The sequence below is a fragment of the Danio aesculapii genome, chromosome 1, assembly GCF_903798145.1.
Source record: "Danio aesculapii chromosome 1, fDanAes4.1, whole genome shotgun sequence".
Lineage (NCBI taxonomy): Eukaryota > Metazoa > Chordata > Actinopteri > Cypriniformes > Danionidae > Danio > Danio aesculapii.
In genome coordinates this window covers 55,970,463-55,983,268 of record NC_079435.1, presented here as the reverse complement: position 1 = coordinate 55,983,268, position 12,806 = coordinate 55,970,463, and positions in this window count along the sequence as shown.

Here is a 12,806-nt window from a genome sequence, read left to right as displayed (position 1 = left end):
TACAACCGAGGTCTGCAGAAAAGTATCTCTGAATGCACATCATGTTGAACCTTGAGGCAGATGGGCTACAGCAGCAGAAGACCACACTGGGTGCCACTCCTGTCAGCTAAGAACAGGAAACTGAGGCTACAATGCACACAGGCTCATTAAAATTAGACAATAGAAGATTGGAGAAACGTTGCCTGGTCTGATGAGTCTCGATTTCTGCTGCAACATTCAGATGGTAGGGTCAGAATTTGGCTTCAACAACATGAAAGCATGGATCCATCCTGCCTTGTATCAATGGTTCAAGCTGGTAGTGGTGGTGTAATGGTGTGAGGGATATTTTCTTGCCACACTTTGGGTCCATTAGTACCAACTGAGCATCATAACAACGCCACAGCTTACCTGAGTATTGTTGCTGACCATGTCCATTCCTTTATGACTACAGTGTACTCATCTTCTGATGGCTACTTCCAGCAGGATAACGCACCATGTCATAAAGCATGAACCATTTCAGAATGGTTTCTTGAACATGACAATGAGTTCACTGTACTCAAATGGCCTCCACAGTCACCAGATCTCAATCCAATAGAGTACCTTTGGGATGTGGTGAAACAGGAGATTCGCATCATGAATTATCAACTGCATGATCCTATCATGTCAATATGGACCAAAATCTCTGAGGAATATTTCCAGTACCTTGTTGAATCTACGCCAGGAAGGATTAAGGCAGTTCTAAAGGTAAAAGGGGGTCTAACCCGGTACTAGTAAGCTGTACCTAATAAAGTGCCAAGGGAAGCATGTAAATACAGAACAGTTTTACTACATTATTTAACACTGTATTTCCTATACTATATACATGCTTGGTTTATGTCCAAACTTGCAAATAAAGTAAAAATATATGTTTTCTAACTAAACCTAGAGTCCATTTCTCTAGTTTTTGGACTATGTCAGATGCACATTCCAGTGCCAATTTTCCCATTATACTCTTCCAGGTCACTCTGAGTCCATCTTAATAGACCATTGTTGCAGAGCATATTTGAGTTTGGTGATATCCGCATGTCATGAGAGCCACCGGCATGTTGAAAACAAAGCCTTTAACACAGGACACAGTATTTAACACGGGCCTGTCTGTTGGGTTCAGTCGGGTTCAGGATCCCTCCATAAAGTATTTTAGGATTTGAAATGTTCAGATGTGGCACTCTTGCACACGTCCGAAACCGCAACCGCACCCTGGACTCTCCTTTTGACACAGGAACTCCAGAAGGACAAAAAAGGTGAAGTGCAAACAGAAGTCAGCATGAAGGCTTTTGTTAACTGAGAGGTGAAACTTTCTCTGGATTGGAGCAGAGTGCTTTTCACTGTCCTCCGCATGACTCAGTCTGTCAGTCGGAGGCGTAGACATGGTGCTAATTAAGGTATTTCCCAGCAAGCATAAGTCCAGTTATGGGAGGGAATAACTGGTTTGCCATTCTGCATGATTCTATTGCCAGAAGTTGTTCATATGTGGGAGCTTAATGCTTTTTACAGGCAATATCTTGTGTGTTACAAGTGTGAGTAATTTTAGAGGACTTACGAGTGATGAATGTTAGAAAAACAAAGTTGCATGTGGACATTTGAATGCATAATTAATGAAATATTGAGAAAATTGCCTTTTAAAGGTCCCATGAAGTGTTTTATTCGATGTTTGACAATCTTAACTAAAACATGGAGAGAGGGTGAGATGTAAAACAGCTCCTCCCCCTTTAAAAAAAGACATCACAGCTCAGCCAGTGAGAGCGCAGCAAATGAAAAGTGAAGGGGCGGGGTATGGCGGATAGTAGAGAACATTTGATTGGTCAGATGATTTGATGAGAAACTGAATTATGAGGTGACCTGAAAAAAATCGTTGATCCATGGATGTTTATATCTTGTAAAGGCAAATTGTGTCACTATTTCGGAGCACACTTGCTTATAGATAACCTTAAAACTAACTTACAAATAATAACATCTAGAAAACTTTATTTTCATTTCACTGGACCTTTACAGTCATCTAAATGAAGTGCTTTGATATGTGTAGGGGTGGGTATACCGAAACTCGGTACTTTATCGATATCAGTGCTAAAACATAAAAGACCGAAGTATTAGCTCTGACGTTAACGGTTCTGCTATCTGTACTGGAGAATTGTTGCTTACAGTTGCATAATTTACCTGACCAACCTTTTCTAATTTGCCATATTTGATATTCGTCTGCACAGTTGGCAGTCTCACATGAGAAATGCTTGTGTTTTCGGCGGGGGCGTCAAGTATAAAAGCGTTCACAGTTCTCGGCTGTGCGCGCGCACTCAGCGGAGGCTCGCGCTAAGCGCACACAACCCGAAAGGTGGCAGAGTGAACCAAACGGGTTGTATTTCCAGAGCGGACAGCGACAATGCCCGTTGCAATAAACGCAATCAGTTGTTCTTGTATAAGCAGAAACGCAAGCAATCTGGCTAAGTAAAAGTATCTTTCAAAAGTGCATTAACTGCAATGAAAAGTAATGAAAGGTTTCTGAATGCCTAGCTACTAACGGTAGTGTTACATCATGCATATCATTATGCCAGCGGTCAATCACCTAAATTAGTATAATATTAATAGTTTAATAAACACACACATTCGGTTACAATGAAAACAGCATTTTTTCTCCAGTAGCCTAAATAAATCTTAAACATTAAAAAAGCTTTTACATCAGCTGTATTTACAAATATAGAATATGAATAGCCTAATAGTAAACTATGCTTATTAAGAAATTATTGAAAAAAAACTGCGTATTTTTACATTGCAAGATGCTCTAAAACTATTAAAAACATAGTGAATTGATGTCAACAACTATCCCTAAAATTGATGTTAACAACTATCCCTAAAATTGATGTTAACAACTATCCCTAAAATTGATGTTAACAACTATCCCTAAAATTGATGTTAACAACTATCCCTAAAATTGATGTTAACAACTAACCCTAAAATTGATGTTAACAACTAACCCTAAAATTGATGTTAACAACTAACCCTAAAATTGATGTTAACAACTAACCCTAAAATTGATGTTAACAACTAACCCTAAAATTGATGTTAACAACTATCCCTAAAATAAATGTTAACAACTATCCCTAAAATTGATGTTAACAACTATCCCTAAAATTGATGTTAACAACTATCCCTAAAATTGATGTTAACAAGTATTCCTAAAATTGATGTTAACAGCTATCCCTAAAATTGATGTTAAATCATTTTTAACTTATATTTATTAAACTGCATAAAAGCAGTAATGATTTATGTTGACTGCACATACTGTATTATAGAGCCCACAGGTGCTGTGATGTGTGTTTCGCTGCTGCTTTCTAAGGGAAGTGAATCTTACATAACCCAATAAGCAGACTGAGTGCAAACACGTCTGGTTTTGCTAGACGAGAGCCAGGAGAGAAAATAAATACTTTCCGTCTCTCCGTGGTCCTTTAAAGTGTACAGTATGAGTGTGTGTGTACAGTGAGCGATGGTCAAACCTCAGACAGCGACAACATTGGGTAAGACTGTAAACCGGCATGACAAGCCTGACCAAATAGGCCTGCTGTTTAATGTGGTTATGTGAGGTACGGTTTGTTTCGGAGAGGAGACTTCCAGAAAGTTTGACATCATCTCGTGCTCCGGTTTCCCCCACAGTCTAAAGACATGCTATGTTGGTGAATTGGATGAACTAAATTGGCTGTAGTGTATGAGTGTGTGTGTGAATGTGTATGGTTTCCCAGTACTGGATTGCGGCTGGAAAGGCATCAGCTACGTAAAACTTATGCCGGAATAGTTGGTGGTTCATTCCACTGTGGCGACCCCTGATAAATAAGGAACTAAACCAAAGGAAAATGAATGAATGAATAAAAGATAGGCCTTTAATCAAGTATTGAACTGAGAGTGTGTCTGAGTCTGGGACATAAGCAGGAAGGCTATTCCAGAGTTTAGGAGCCATATATGAGAACGCTTGACCTCCTTTAGTGGACTTTATTAATGATTATGGCTCATATGAGTATTTAAAGTGGCTCAATTAAGTCATTATTTAAGTTAAATATGTGTTTAGCAGAATGTTTAACCGTTAAACGTACAGTTTGACTGGGGCCTATTTTTACAGCTCCAGAGGAATTATAGATTAGATTAGATTAGATTCAACTTTATTGTCATTACACATGTACAAGTACAAGGCAACGAAATGCAGTTTCGGTCTAACCAGCAGTGCAATAGCAGCAAGTGCAGGATACAGGTATAAGTTATAAAGTGCAGTTATAGAAAAACCATGGTAATATTTACAGATGGATGTACTATGAACATTATATACAGGTTGTATTAGCTATGAACAGATTTACAATAAATGAATATATGTACAGGATGCTATTAATAGCAGAAGTGTGCAGATAGATAAACATAATTACAAATGTCCATGTGCAGTGGGTATGTACAGTTCAAGTAAATGAATAAGTGCAATGAATATGTGCAAACTTTAAATGTGCAAATGTTAAATAGTGCAGTGATTGTGAGGAGTATAAGTTAGAGGAGTGTGGGGGGTGTATGGAAACGTCTGAGACAAAGTCAATGTTGAATTCCACTTGTTCGTTCAGACACTTCAAATCATTTCAAGTATGCATGATGGTACATTAGAAAACTATGAGGCAAGTCTTTGGAAACCATAGACTAAACAACAAATGTGACGTTGAAGGAATATCATTTAAGATATTAAAATTTGTATGTGCATTGAAAAAAATATTTATTAAATTTGCTATTTTTTATATGGGCTGAATTTAAACAGAAACATTAAGTTGAACATTACTACATACATTTTTTTGTTTCTATTCAGATTGTTTGAAACCACTTACCTTAAAAAAATTAGCCAAGCCAGTAAATCTTTTTTTCAGTGTTCTGCGAAATGACCAATAAATAAATAAATAATAAAAATAATAATAACATAAAAAAAATAAACAATGGATAATTCATGAGATCCATTTATCCACATTTGATTTTTTTTAAATCCAATTCTCTCAGAAAACATGTGGATAGTTATGTAATTAAGCCTACATTTAATCCTAGATATAGACCTGCATTTGTATTTATTTAATTACTCATATTTATTATATTTATTTACAGGTATATATAATTATATTTATTATTGTATTTATTTATTTATATTAGTAATCAAGAAATAAAATAACACATTTGATGGTGGTTTTCCAATTTTCTTTTTTGAGCAATATTATTTATGTCATTTAAATACTTATGAATTTTACATTTAAATAAAAATGACAAATAATATCTTATATGGATTAGGTTTAGAATTAGTTTTTCATGTCTTCTGGGCTGAGAAAAGATTTTAAAGCACATATCAAGTAACTAAAGAAAAAAGGAAATGATGTTTACTTGTTTCTGTCCCTTGTTTAGACAAAACAGCAGATTATTTCTTCCATGACAAATGTGTTATGTCATATAATCCCCGAAGGTGGTTTCTGTACTCCGTCTTTCTCTACAATTCATAACCCTCTCACAAACATAAATGACCATGATAAGAGGTCTGCTTTATAAAATGAGCGTATAAATCTTCCTAAAAGTGAACGTACACCAGAATGAATTTGAATTTATTAATTCAATTCAAGTTTATTCGGATAGCGCTTTTCACAATTATTATTGCTTTAAAGCAGCTTAACTTTATTAGTTACTAATAACTTTAATTAATTAACTTGTAACTAATTACTAATAACTTTAACAGCTAAAATTAGTTCTTTACTAAAAAATTAGGCCTTTAATCGAGCTTTGAACTGAGGGAGTGTGTCTGAACCTCGGACATTAGTAGGAAGGCTATGCCAGAGTTTAGGAGCCATGAATGAGAGAGCTTGACCTCCTTTAGTGGACTTGATTATGATTAATGATTATGGCTCATATGATGATTTAAAGTGGCTTAATTAAGTCAATATTTAAGTTAAATGTGTTTATAGTGTTTACTTAACAGCTGTGCACATTCTCCCATTAAGTTTGTTTTTATAGTTCACAACTTTGCATGGGAATTGATGTATTGATGCATGCATTTCTGCCTGTTTTATGTGTACACCACATTTATAAATGAGCCCTTTAAGAAGATCATTTACAAGCACACATTTAAATGACAGTTTAATAGTATAGAAACTTAAAAAATCCTCAGCCGCAACAGTTTATCATCTCTTAACAGTTGAAAAGTACAGGTCTCATTAAGTGAAGAGACAGATGACCTTCGACTCACGCTAATAATCACTGTTTAGAGCTGGGTCAAAGGTGGAGTTTGACTTCTAAAGCATTTAAGGACACAAATTATGTCTCTTTTGCGAAGCCTTTTCCAATGTTGTTTAGACAGAAAATTCTAAAATATGTCAAAGGTGTCGTTTCCACCTGGTATTAACATGCTTTAGGGCCAGTGTCCTGCTGAGTTTAGCTTCAACTTGCTTCAACACACCTGCCAGGAAGTTTCTAGTATATCTAGTAAAAGCTTGACGCTTCAGGTGTGTTTGATTAGGGTTGGAGCTAAGCTCTCCAGGACACCGGCCCTCCAGGACCGAGTTTGGACACCCCTGTTTTAGATCCATAACCATTTGTGCTCATGTCATTAAAGTCCTTCCCTTTTTCCACTAGTCAGAATAAAAAATTTAAAACAAGGTTATTACAACAAATGTAGATTTATTAACACTTCAGAAGATACAATATTGGTAATAGGTTGTTTTTAAAATGTATGTAAACATCTTGAAACATAGTCCTTTACTTTTACACCCAAAGGGTCTCCTAATTTTGTATAGGCTTGTATGTGAGACATTTTTATTTTAGGCAAAAACAACTGAAGTTGATCCCAAATCTCCATTGACAGACTAATCGCTGAAACAAGAAGCGCAGAAGCTTCCTCTGGGTCCAGTATCACTGTCTCAGCGTTTCTGTCAGACAATCAGCAGCTGTATTCTTCCAGACATGTTGAATAATCTTTTTTTCTCAGAGAACTGCCTGTTCCTCAGGGCTTGAGATCCCTCTGGAGATTTATGACTGGAGATGCTGATAAGCAAATGAAGCCCATTTTAGAGGAACGCTGAGGTCTTCGACTCATTTTACTGTTACTTTTAAATTTATGATTCAAAGAGATTTTTTACATTTTTGTTAGATTTTGTCTTGTTTCTAGCCCAAATATCTAAAAATTCTTAAATCAAGAAGCATTTTATAGACAAGCAAAAAATGTTGTCTTGTTTTAAGAAATAAATCAAAAATAAACAAGTTTTTCTTTAAACCAAGCAAAATAATCTGCCAATGGGGTAAGCAAAATAATCAGCTGATTCTGAAAATGTACCGCTATATACATTTCTGGAGAGCGCCAAATACGTCTCTGTTTTGTGAATCCACCAGAGGCCGCAGTATAAACATTTTCAGATCTCAAATTTCTCTCCCGAGTGCCATTTGCGCCTGCTGTTCTCGCGTAAATCCACCAGAGGCTGCTGTTGACTGACTGAATGACTGACCGATCGACTGACCCACCCTCCTCCTTCCCTAAACCCAACCGACAGTTTTAACAAAAGCAATCCAGAAAAAGAAAAGCCTTCGTGACACCTTAATTTTTACCACGTTTTCAGATTTTACCATATTCTCACCCTGTTATTTAATTGTTTATTTTATTTCTTGGCTTTTGTCTTAGCTGCTTTCTGGAACCATTCTTCACCGGACTCGAACCCCGTTGTCGCGGTCATTTCCACTCTGCATCTCAAGTCGACTAATGAACATGGCGAGCTACTGGACAAACTGGTAACAGTGGGAAAGCCGTCCATACGGAGGTAAGCGGTCAGCTGGTAAGTGTGATAAGAAACGGCGTCATACCGCCCCGTAGCGTTCATTTTAAAGACGAAATGCAGCCATACGTTCCTCTGGCTACATAATTCACAATCTCGAGAAATGCGTATAGGGCTATGTTTTCAGAATGAGCCTATGTTGGAAATTATCTTAAGTGAAAAAGTAATATAAGATTATTCTGACTACTTCATTAGCAGATTATTTTGCTTGTTTAAAGAAAGGTTTAGCACAATGATCTATAATTCAGACATAAACATGTTATAAAGCAAATGGATTAGATCCAAATATCTGGAACTATTCCTTTCTGTTTCTTTAGTAGGAAAAGAAACGCAGTAAACAGATCGCTTATCTATACTCTGGTGGTTGTATTTGGAAAAATCTGCCAGACTGTTCTTGATTTGGTGATTGAGAGGGAAAAAAAAGCACATTTGCAGTCTCAACAGTCTGGAATCTACCCGGCTGATAAGAGTGTCTTCTTTGGAAGCAAACAACCCCAAACAAAACAAAAGTCAAGAAACATGTTCTGATTTAATATCCGAGTTTAATGCTAGGGTTGTAACTGTATATTTACATGAAACATATGTAGTACATGTCTCCCAGTTCAGTTCAGTTCATTACTTAACTTAATTTAAAACTTCTAGTTGAACAAATCAATCCCAATCCCCACAAAATCAAATCAGCATCAATCTACACTGTAATATCTATTTGTATGGGACAACTTGAAGGAATTAAGTAATCTTTTGGTCCCACTTTATATTCAGTGACCTTAACTAATATGTACTTACACTGAAATTAATCGTTTGTTACAATGTTGTGTAAATACATGTTTTTACATCGTACTTAAGATTAGTTAAATACCTGCATGTTATTACATCGATAAATAATTTCGAGGTTTTTATACTTCACTTTCACTAATTGGTGAAGTTTTTTCCTCGCCGCTGTGGCCACTGGCTTGCATGGTTTGGGACTTGTAGAGCTGCGCATCAATGGACTTGCTCTTCAGTGTTTGGACTCTCAGCAGTGAATATTAAACCACACTGACCTGAACTGATACTGTTTCAATTTACTATAATCTTCTATGTGAAGCTACTTCGACACAATCTACATTGTAAAAGTGCTATAGAAATAAAGATGAATTGAACTGAATTAATATTTTTTGTAATATAACCAACCTAAAAATAACTGTTCCTGCCCACATGAAAAAATACTGCAGTATACTGTAAAAAATACCATACGGTAGTTTACTGTATATATTTTGTATTTACAAATCTGTTGATGAATGCTACAGCATAATGCAGCATTAACTATTGTGATCTTATAAACTGTAATAAATACTGTAGTATACTTTCGTTTTTTTAACGGTGGTGTATTGTAGTATTCACTGTAGAAAACGTAATACAGTGTTGAGTAATAGGAAACGTGCATTGAAAAGAGTAAAACTGCAGAGTCATGAGATACAGTAGTAATGTACTGTATCATCTGAACTGATTGAACTAATAATTAATCGTCTTACAGCATTACTACAGTATTTGATCTACAGTGGTTATGATACAATGATTCACTAGTTAAACAGTTTATAAATACTATAGCCATGCAAGTTTTTATTGTCATACCATATGTTTGACTTTATTTTTACAACAAGAGTGTGAAGAAACTTTGTAAACAATGAACAGAATCATGTCAACAAGCTATAGTCATTAATAAAGCTTGTTAAGTCTCTCTGTCATGCAGTAAAACAGCAGGATCTGCGCTGGGCAATGTGGATCTTTTTCCCAACATACCAGACACATTAGACTGAGCACGCATGACATAATTTCCCTGCAAAGCTTGTGTGAGACCATTTCATGCCAAAAAATTAAGACAGACTGAACAAATGCACAGTGTTGCATTAAATATAAATAATAAGCAGTTTCAAAGTGCAGCTGCAGCTTGCCTAATATGCTATTATTATTGATATTCTATTATTTATAATTACAGATATTCTTATAATGACTCCATCCATCCATCCATCCATCCATCCATCCATCCATCCATCCATCCATCCATCCATCTATCTATCTATCTATCTATCTATCTATCTATCTATCTATCTATCTATCTATCTATCTATCTATCTATCTATCTATCTATCTATCTATCTATCTATCTATCTATCTATCCATCCATCCATCCACAGTATGAGAATACAAACAATGCACTCCTCCAGCCAAAAACAAAAGTAATAGGCAGAAAGTATGCATGTGCTGCTCTCTAAACAACTAAGACGATAATAACAACAACCATTATCAACCGGGACCAAAACTGGCATGAACAGCTTGTACCAAGAAATTTCCTGTGAGGTCCCAGAGACTCTGGATTCCTCTCTGGATTAAACAAAATAATGACTACTTATGACAATGCATGCCAAGACATTCACCGAAACACACTGCGCATATCTTTGCTCAACAAGTGATGCTAAAATGCTTGTGGTTTCCTGTGCAAATTGATGCTCATAAACAGTCTATTTCTCATCCCGGCCAACAGCATCATGTTCAGACTGCACCACGAGGCCTAAAACACACAATGCAGGACAACATCAGCCCGAGGCTTTATTTGTACTTTGGGAAAAGGTTTCTATGAGAATTTCGTTGCAATGTTGCACTACTGTATAATTAGCTGTGTAAACTAATGGACCATTTGAAAGTTTGGTCCCACTATGAATGAAGTGGGGTTAACTACTAGGTACTTACGTAAAATAAATAAATATAATGTACTTACTGTGTTCATAATGTATTATAAAGATGATTTTCGCTGCTTGTTCAAACTACTTAATTAAAATGAGCTGAATCAACACAATTCTTGAGATTTTTGGGGGGACAACTTCATTATTTTATGTTCAATCACTTAAATTTGTAGAAAAAAAATATTAAGTTAATCAATTTGTGTTGGGACAACATAAAGTAACTGTGTGGAATGGGTAGAGTTAAGGACAAGTTTAGTGGTATGGGTAGGTTTAGTGATGGGTTAGGGTTTAAGGGATGGTCAATAGTGTAAATAAAAATGCAGTTACATAAATTACAGATGTAATGACATGCAGGTATTTAATCAAGCATAAGTACAATGTAAAACAATAAGTATTGTAACGAACAATTAATTTCAGTGAAAGTACATATTAGTTAAGGCCACTTAAAATAAAGTAGGAGCAAAAGTTTTAACCTATGTTTGTAAAGCTCTATTAACATGGACTTGCCCTGACCTGAACTCCTAAGTGTGTATTCTCCTGAGATCTCTCAGGTCCTCAGCTTTTGTTAAATGTTCCAAATTCCTGTTTGAAAACAACAGGAAACAGATCTTTCTCAGTAACTCTGGAATACATTACCTTTAAAAAGCAGAGCTTCTCCTACATTAAGTTTTTTAATTCTTATAATTAATGTTTTGCTTATAAATGTGTAGGTCTTATTTGTACAGTTATTTTGAATTATTTATCTTTTTTTTAACATATTGGACAAAATACTGTGTTTTCTCTAGTTGTTTGTTATTTTGTCCTGTCTGGGAAGCACTTGGTCAACATTCATGTTTTTAAGGTGCTGTACAAATAAAGTTTGACGGTAGCCATTAGCAGTCATTTTCTCCACTTTGTCTGACTCTTTTTCTCCAGCCTGATTTTTCCTTCATTATTTAATGGCACTCTCAAAATACAAAATGTGGGGTTCGGTTTTTTTTTTGGCTTCTCAAACATCGTTTAATAATTGTAACAAATGAAATGTATAAAAATGTTTATTAAACATACTTCATTATGTCATTAATGTCTATTTAATGTGAATAAAAAAAATCAGCAAAAACATCCTGCAAATACTTTAAGCCCAGCTCTGTCTCCATCTAGTGGTTGTTTTCCTCATAAAGGTACTGTATTATTCAATAAATTACCATTGCTTCAGTGACTTCTTATATTTGAAAAATTACTATACTATACTATACTACACTACATTATACTACACTACACTATACTATACTATACTACACTACATTATACTACACTACACTATACTATACTATACTATACTACATTATACTACACTACACTACACTACACTACACTACACTATACTATACTATACTACTATATTACACATTACATTAACATTAAACATATGTAGGTCAATGAATTGTCAAAGTCACTATGTTATATGTTACGTCCTTTTAGATGTTAATATTATTGATTATTTATTGCCCATACTTCCAGTGAAAACAAGTGAAAAAATATTTCCAATAAATAAATAAATGATAATCTACCCATTGGAGAGGAGGTAGTTAGAGGTGCTTAAATCGAAGAAATAAATATAACAAAACATACTAACTGTATTAAACAAATTAAACTAAATCTAAAATAAAAAAAGCATGGAAAAAAATATCTTCAACATATCAAAGGTCTTAACTAAAAACAAAACATACACAAAACAGCACACTCTCCTGAATGTCACGGATTGGCCAGGCTCTTCCACCAGCATCACGCAACGATCACCTTCACCTGAGTATTAACCACGCACAGCTGCACCCAATCACTCAGACACACTACATAAGCACACACCTCACTTCACTCATTGTCCGGTCTCGTTCCTACGAAGCGGACTCTGAGTGAACACCTCCTGGTAATCACGAACCCTCGATCTCAGCAAAATTGTACTTACCTACTCTCTGTTTCTCCTAGTCTGTCCAGTGTTCCCGGTATCCTGTCTGCCTTGTGTTTATCGTCAGTCTGTCTTCCCCGCAAGCCCTCTGGTGTGTGCATTCGGTCTCCCTCGGTGTCTGTCATCCAAGCTGCCTCAAAGGATCCTCAACATAACCAAACTCCAGTCACTTATCATCAGTTCTCCTTGTGTGCTTACTGTTGTAAATAAACACCGTTATTAATCTACTCACCTTGTTTGTCCGTCTGCTTCCCATAACACTGAACCTAATGAAATAATACAAAAATGAATCTGAGTGTTATATATGTACAG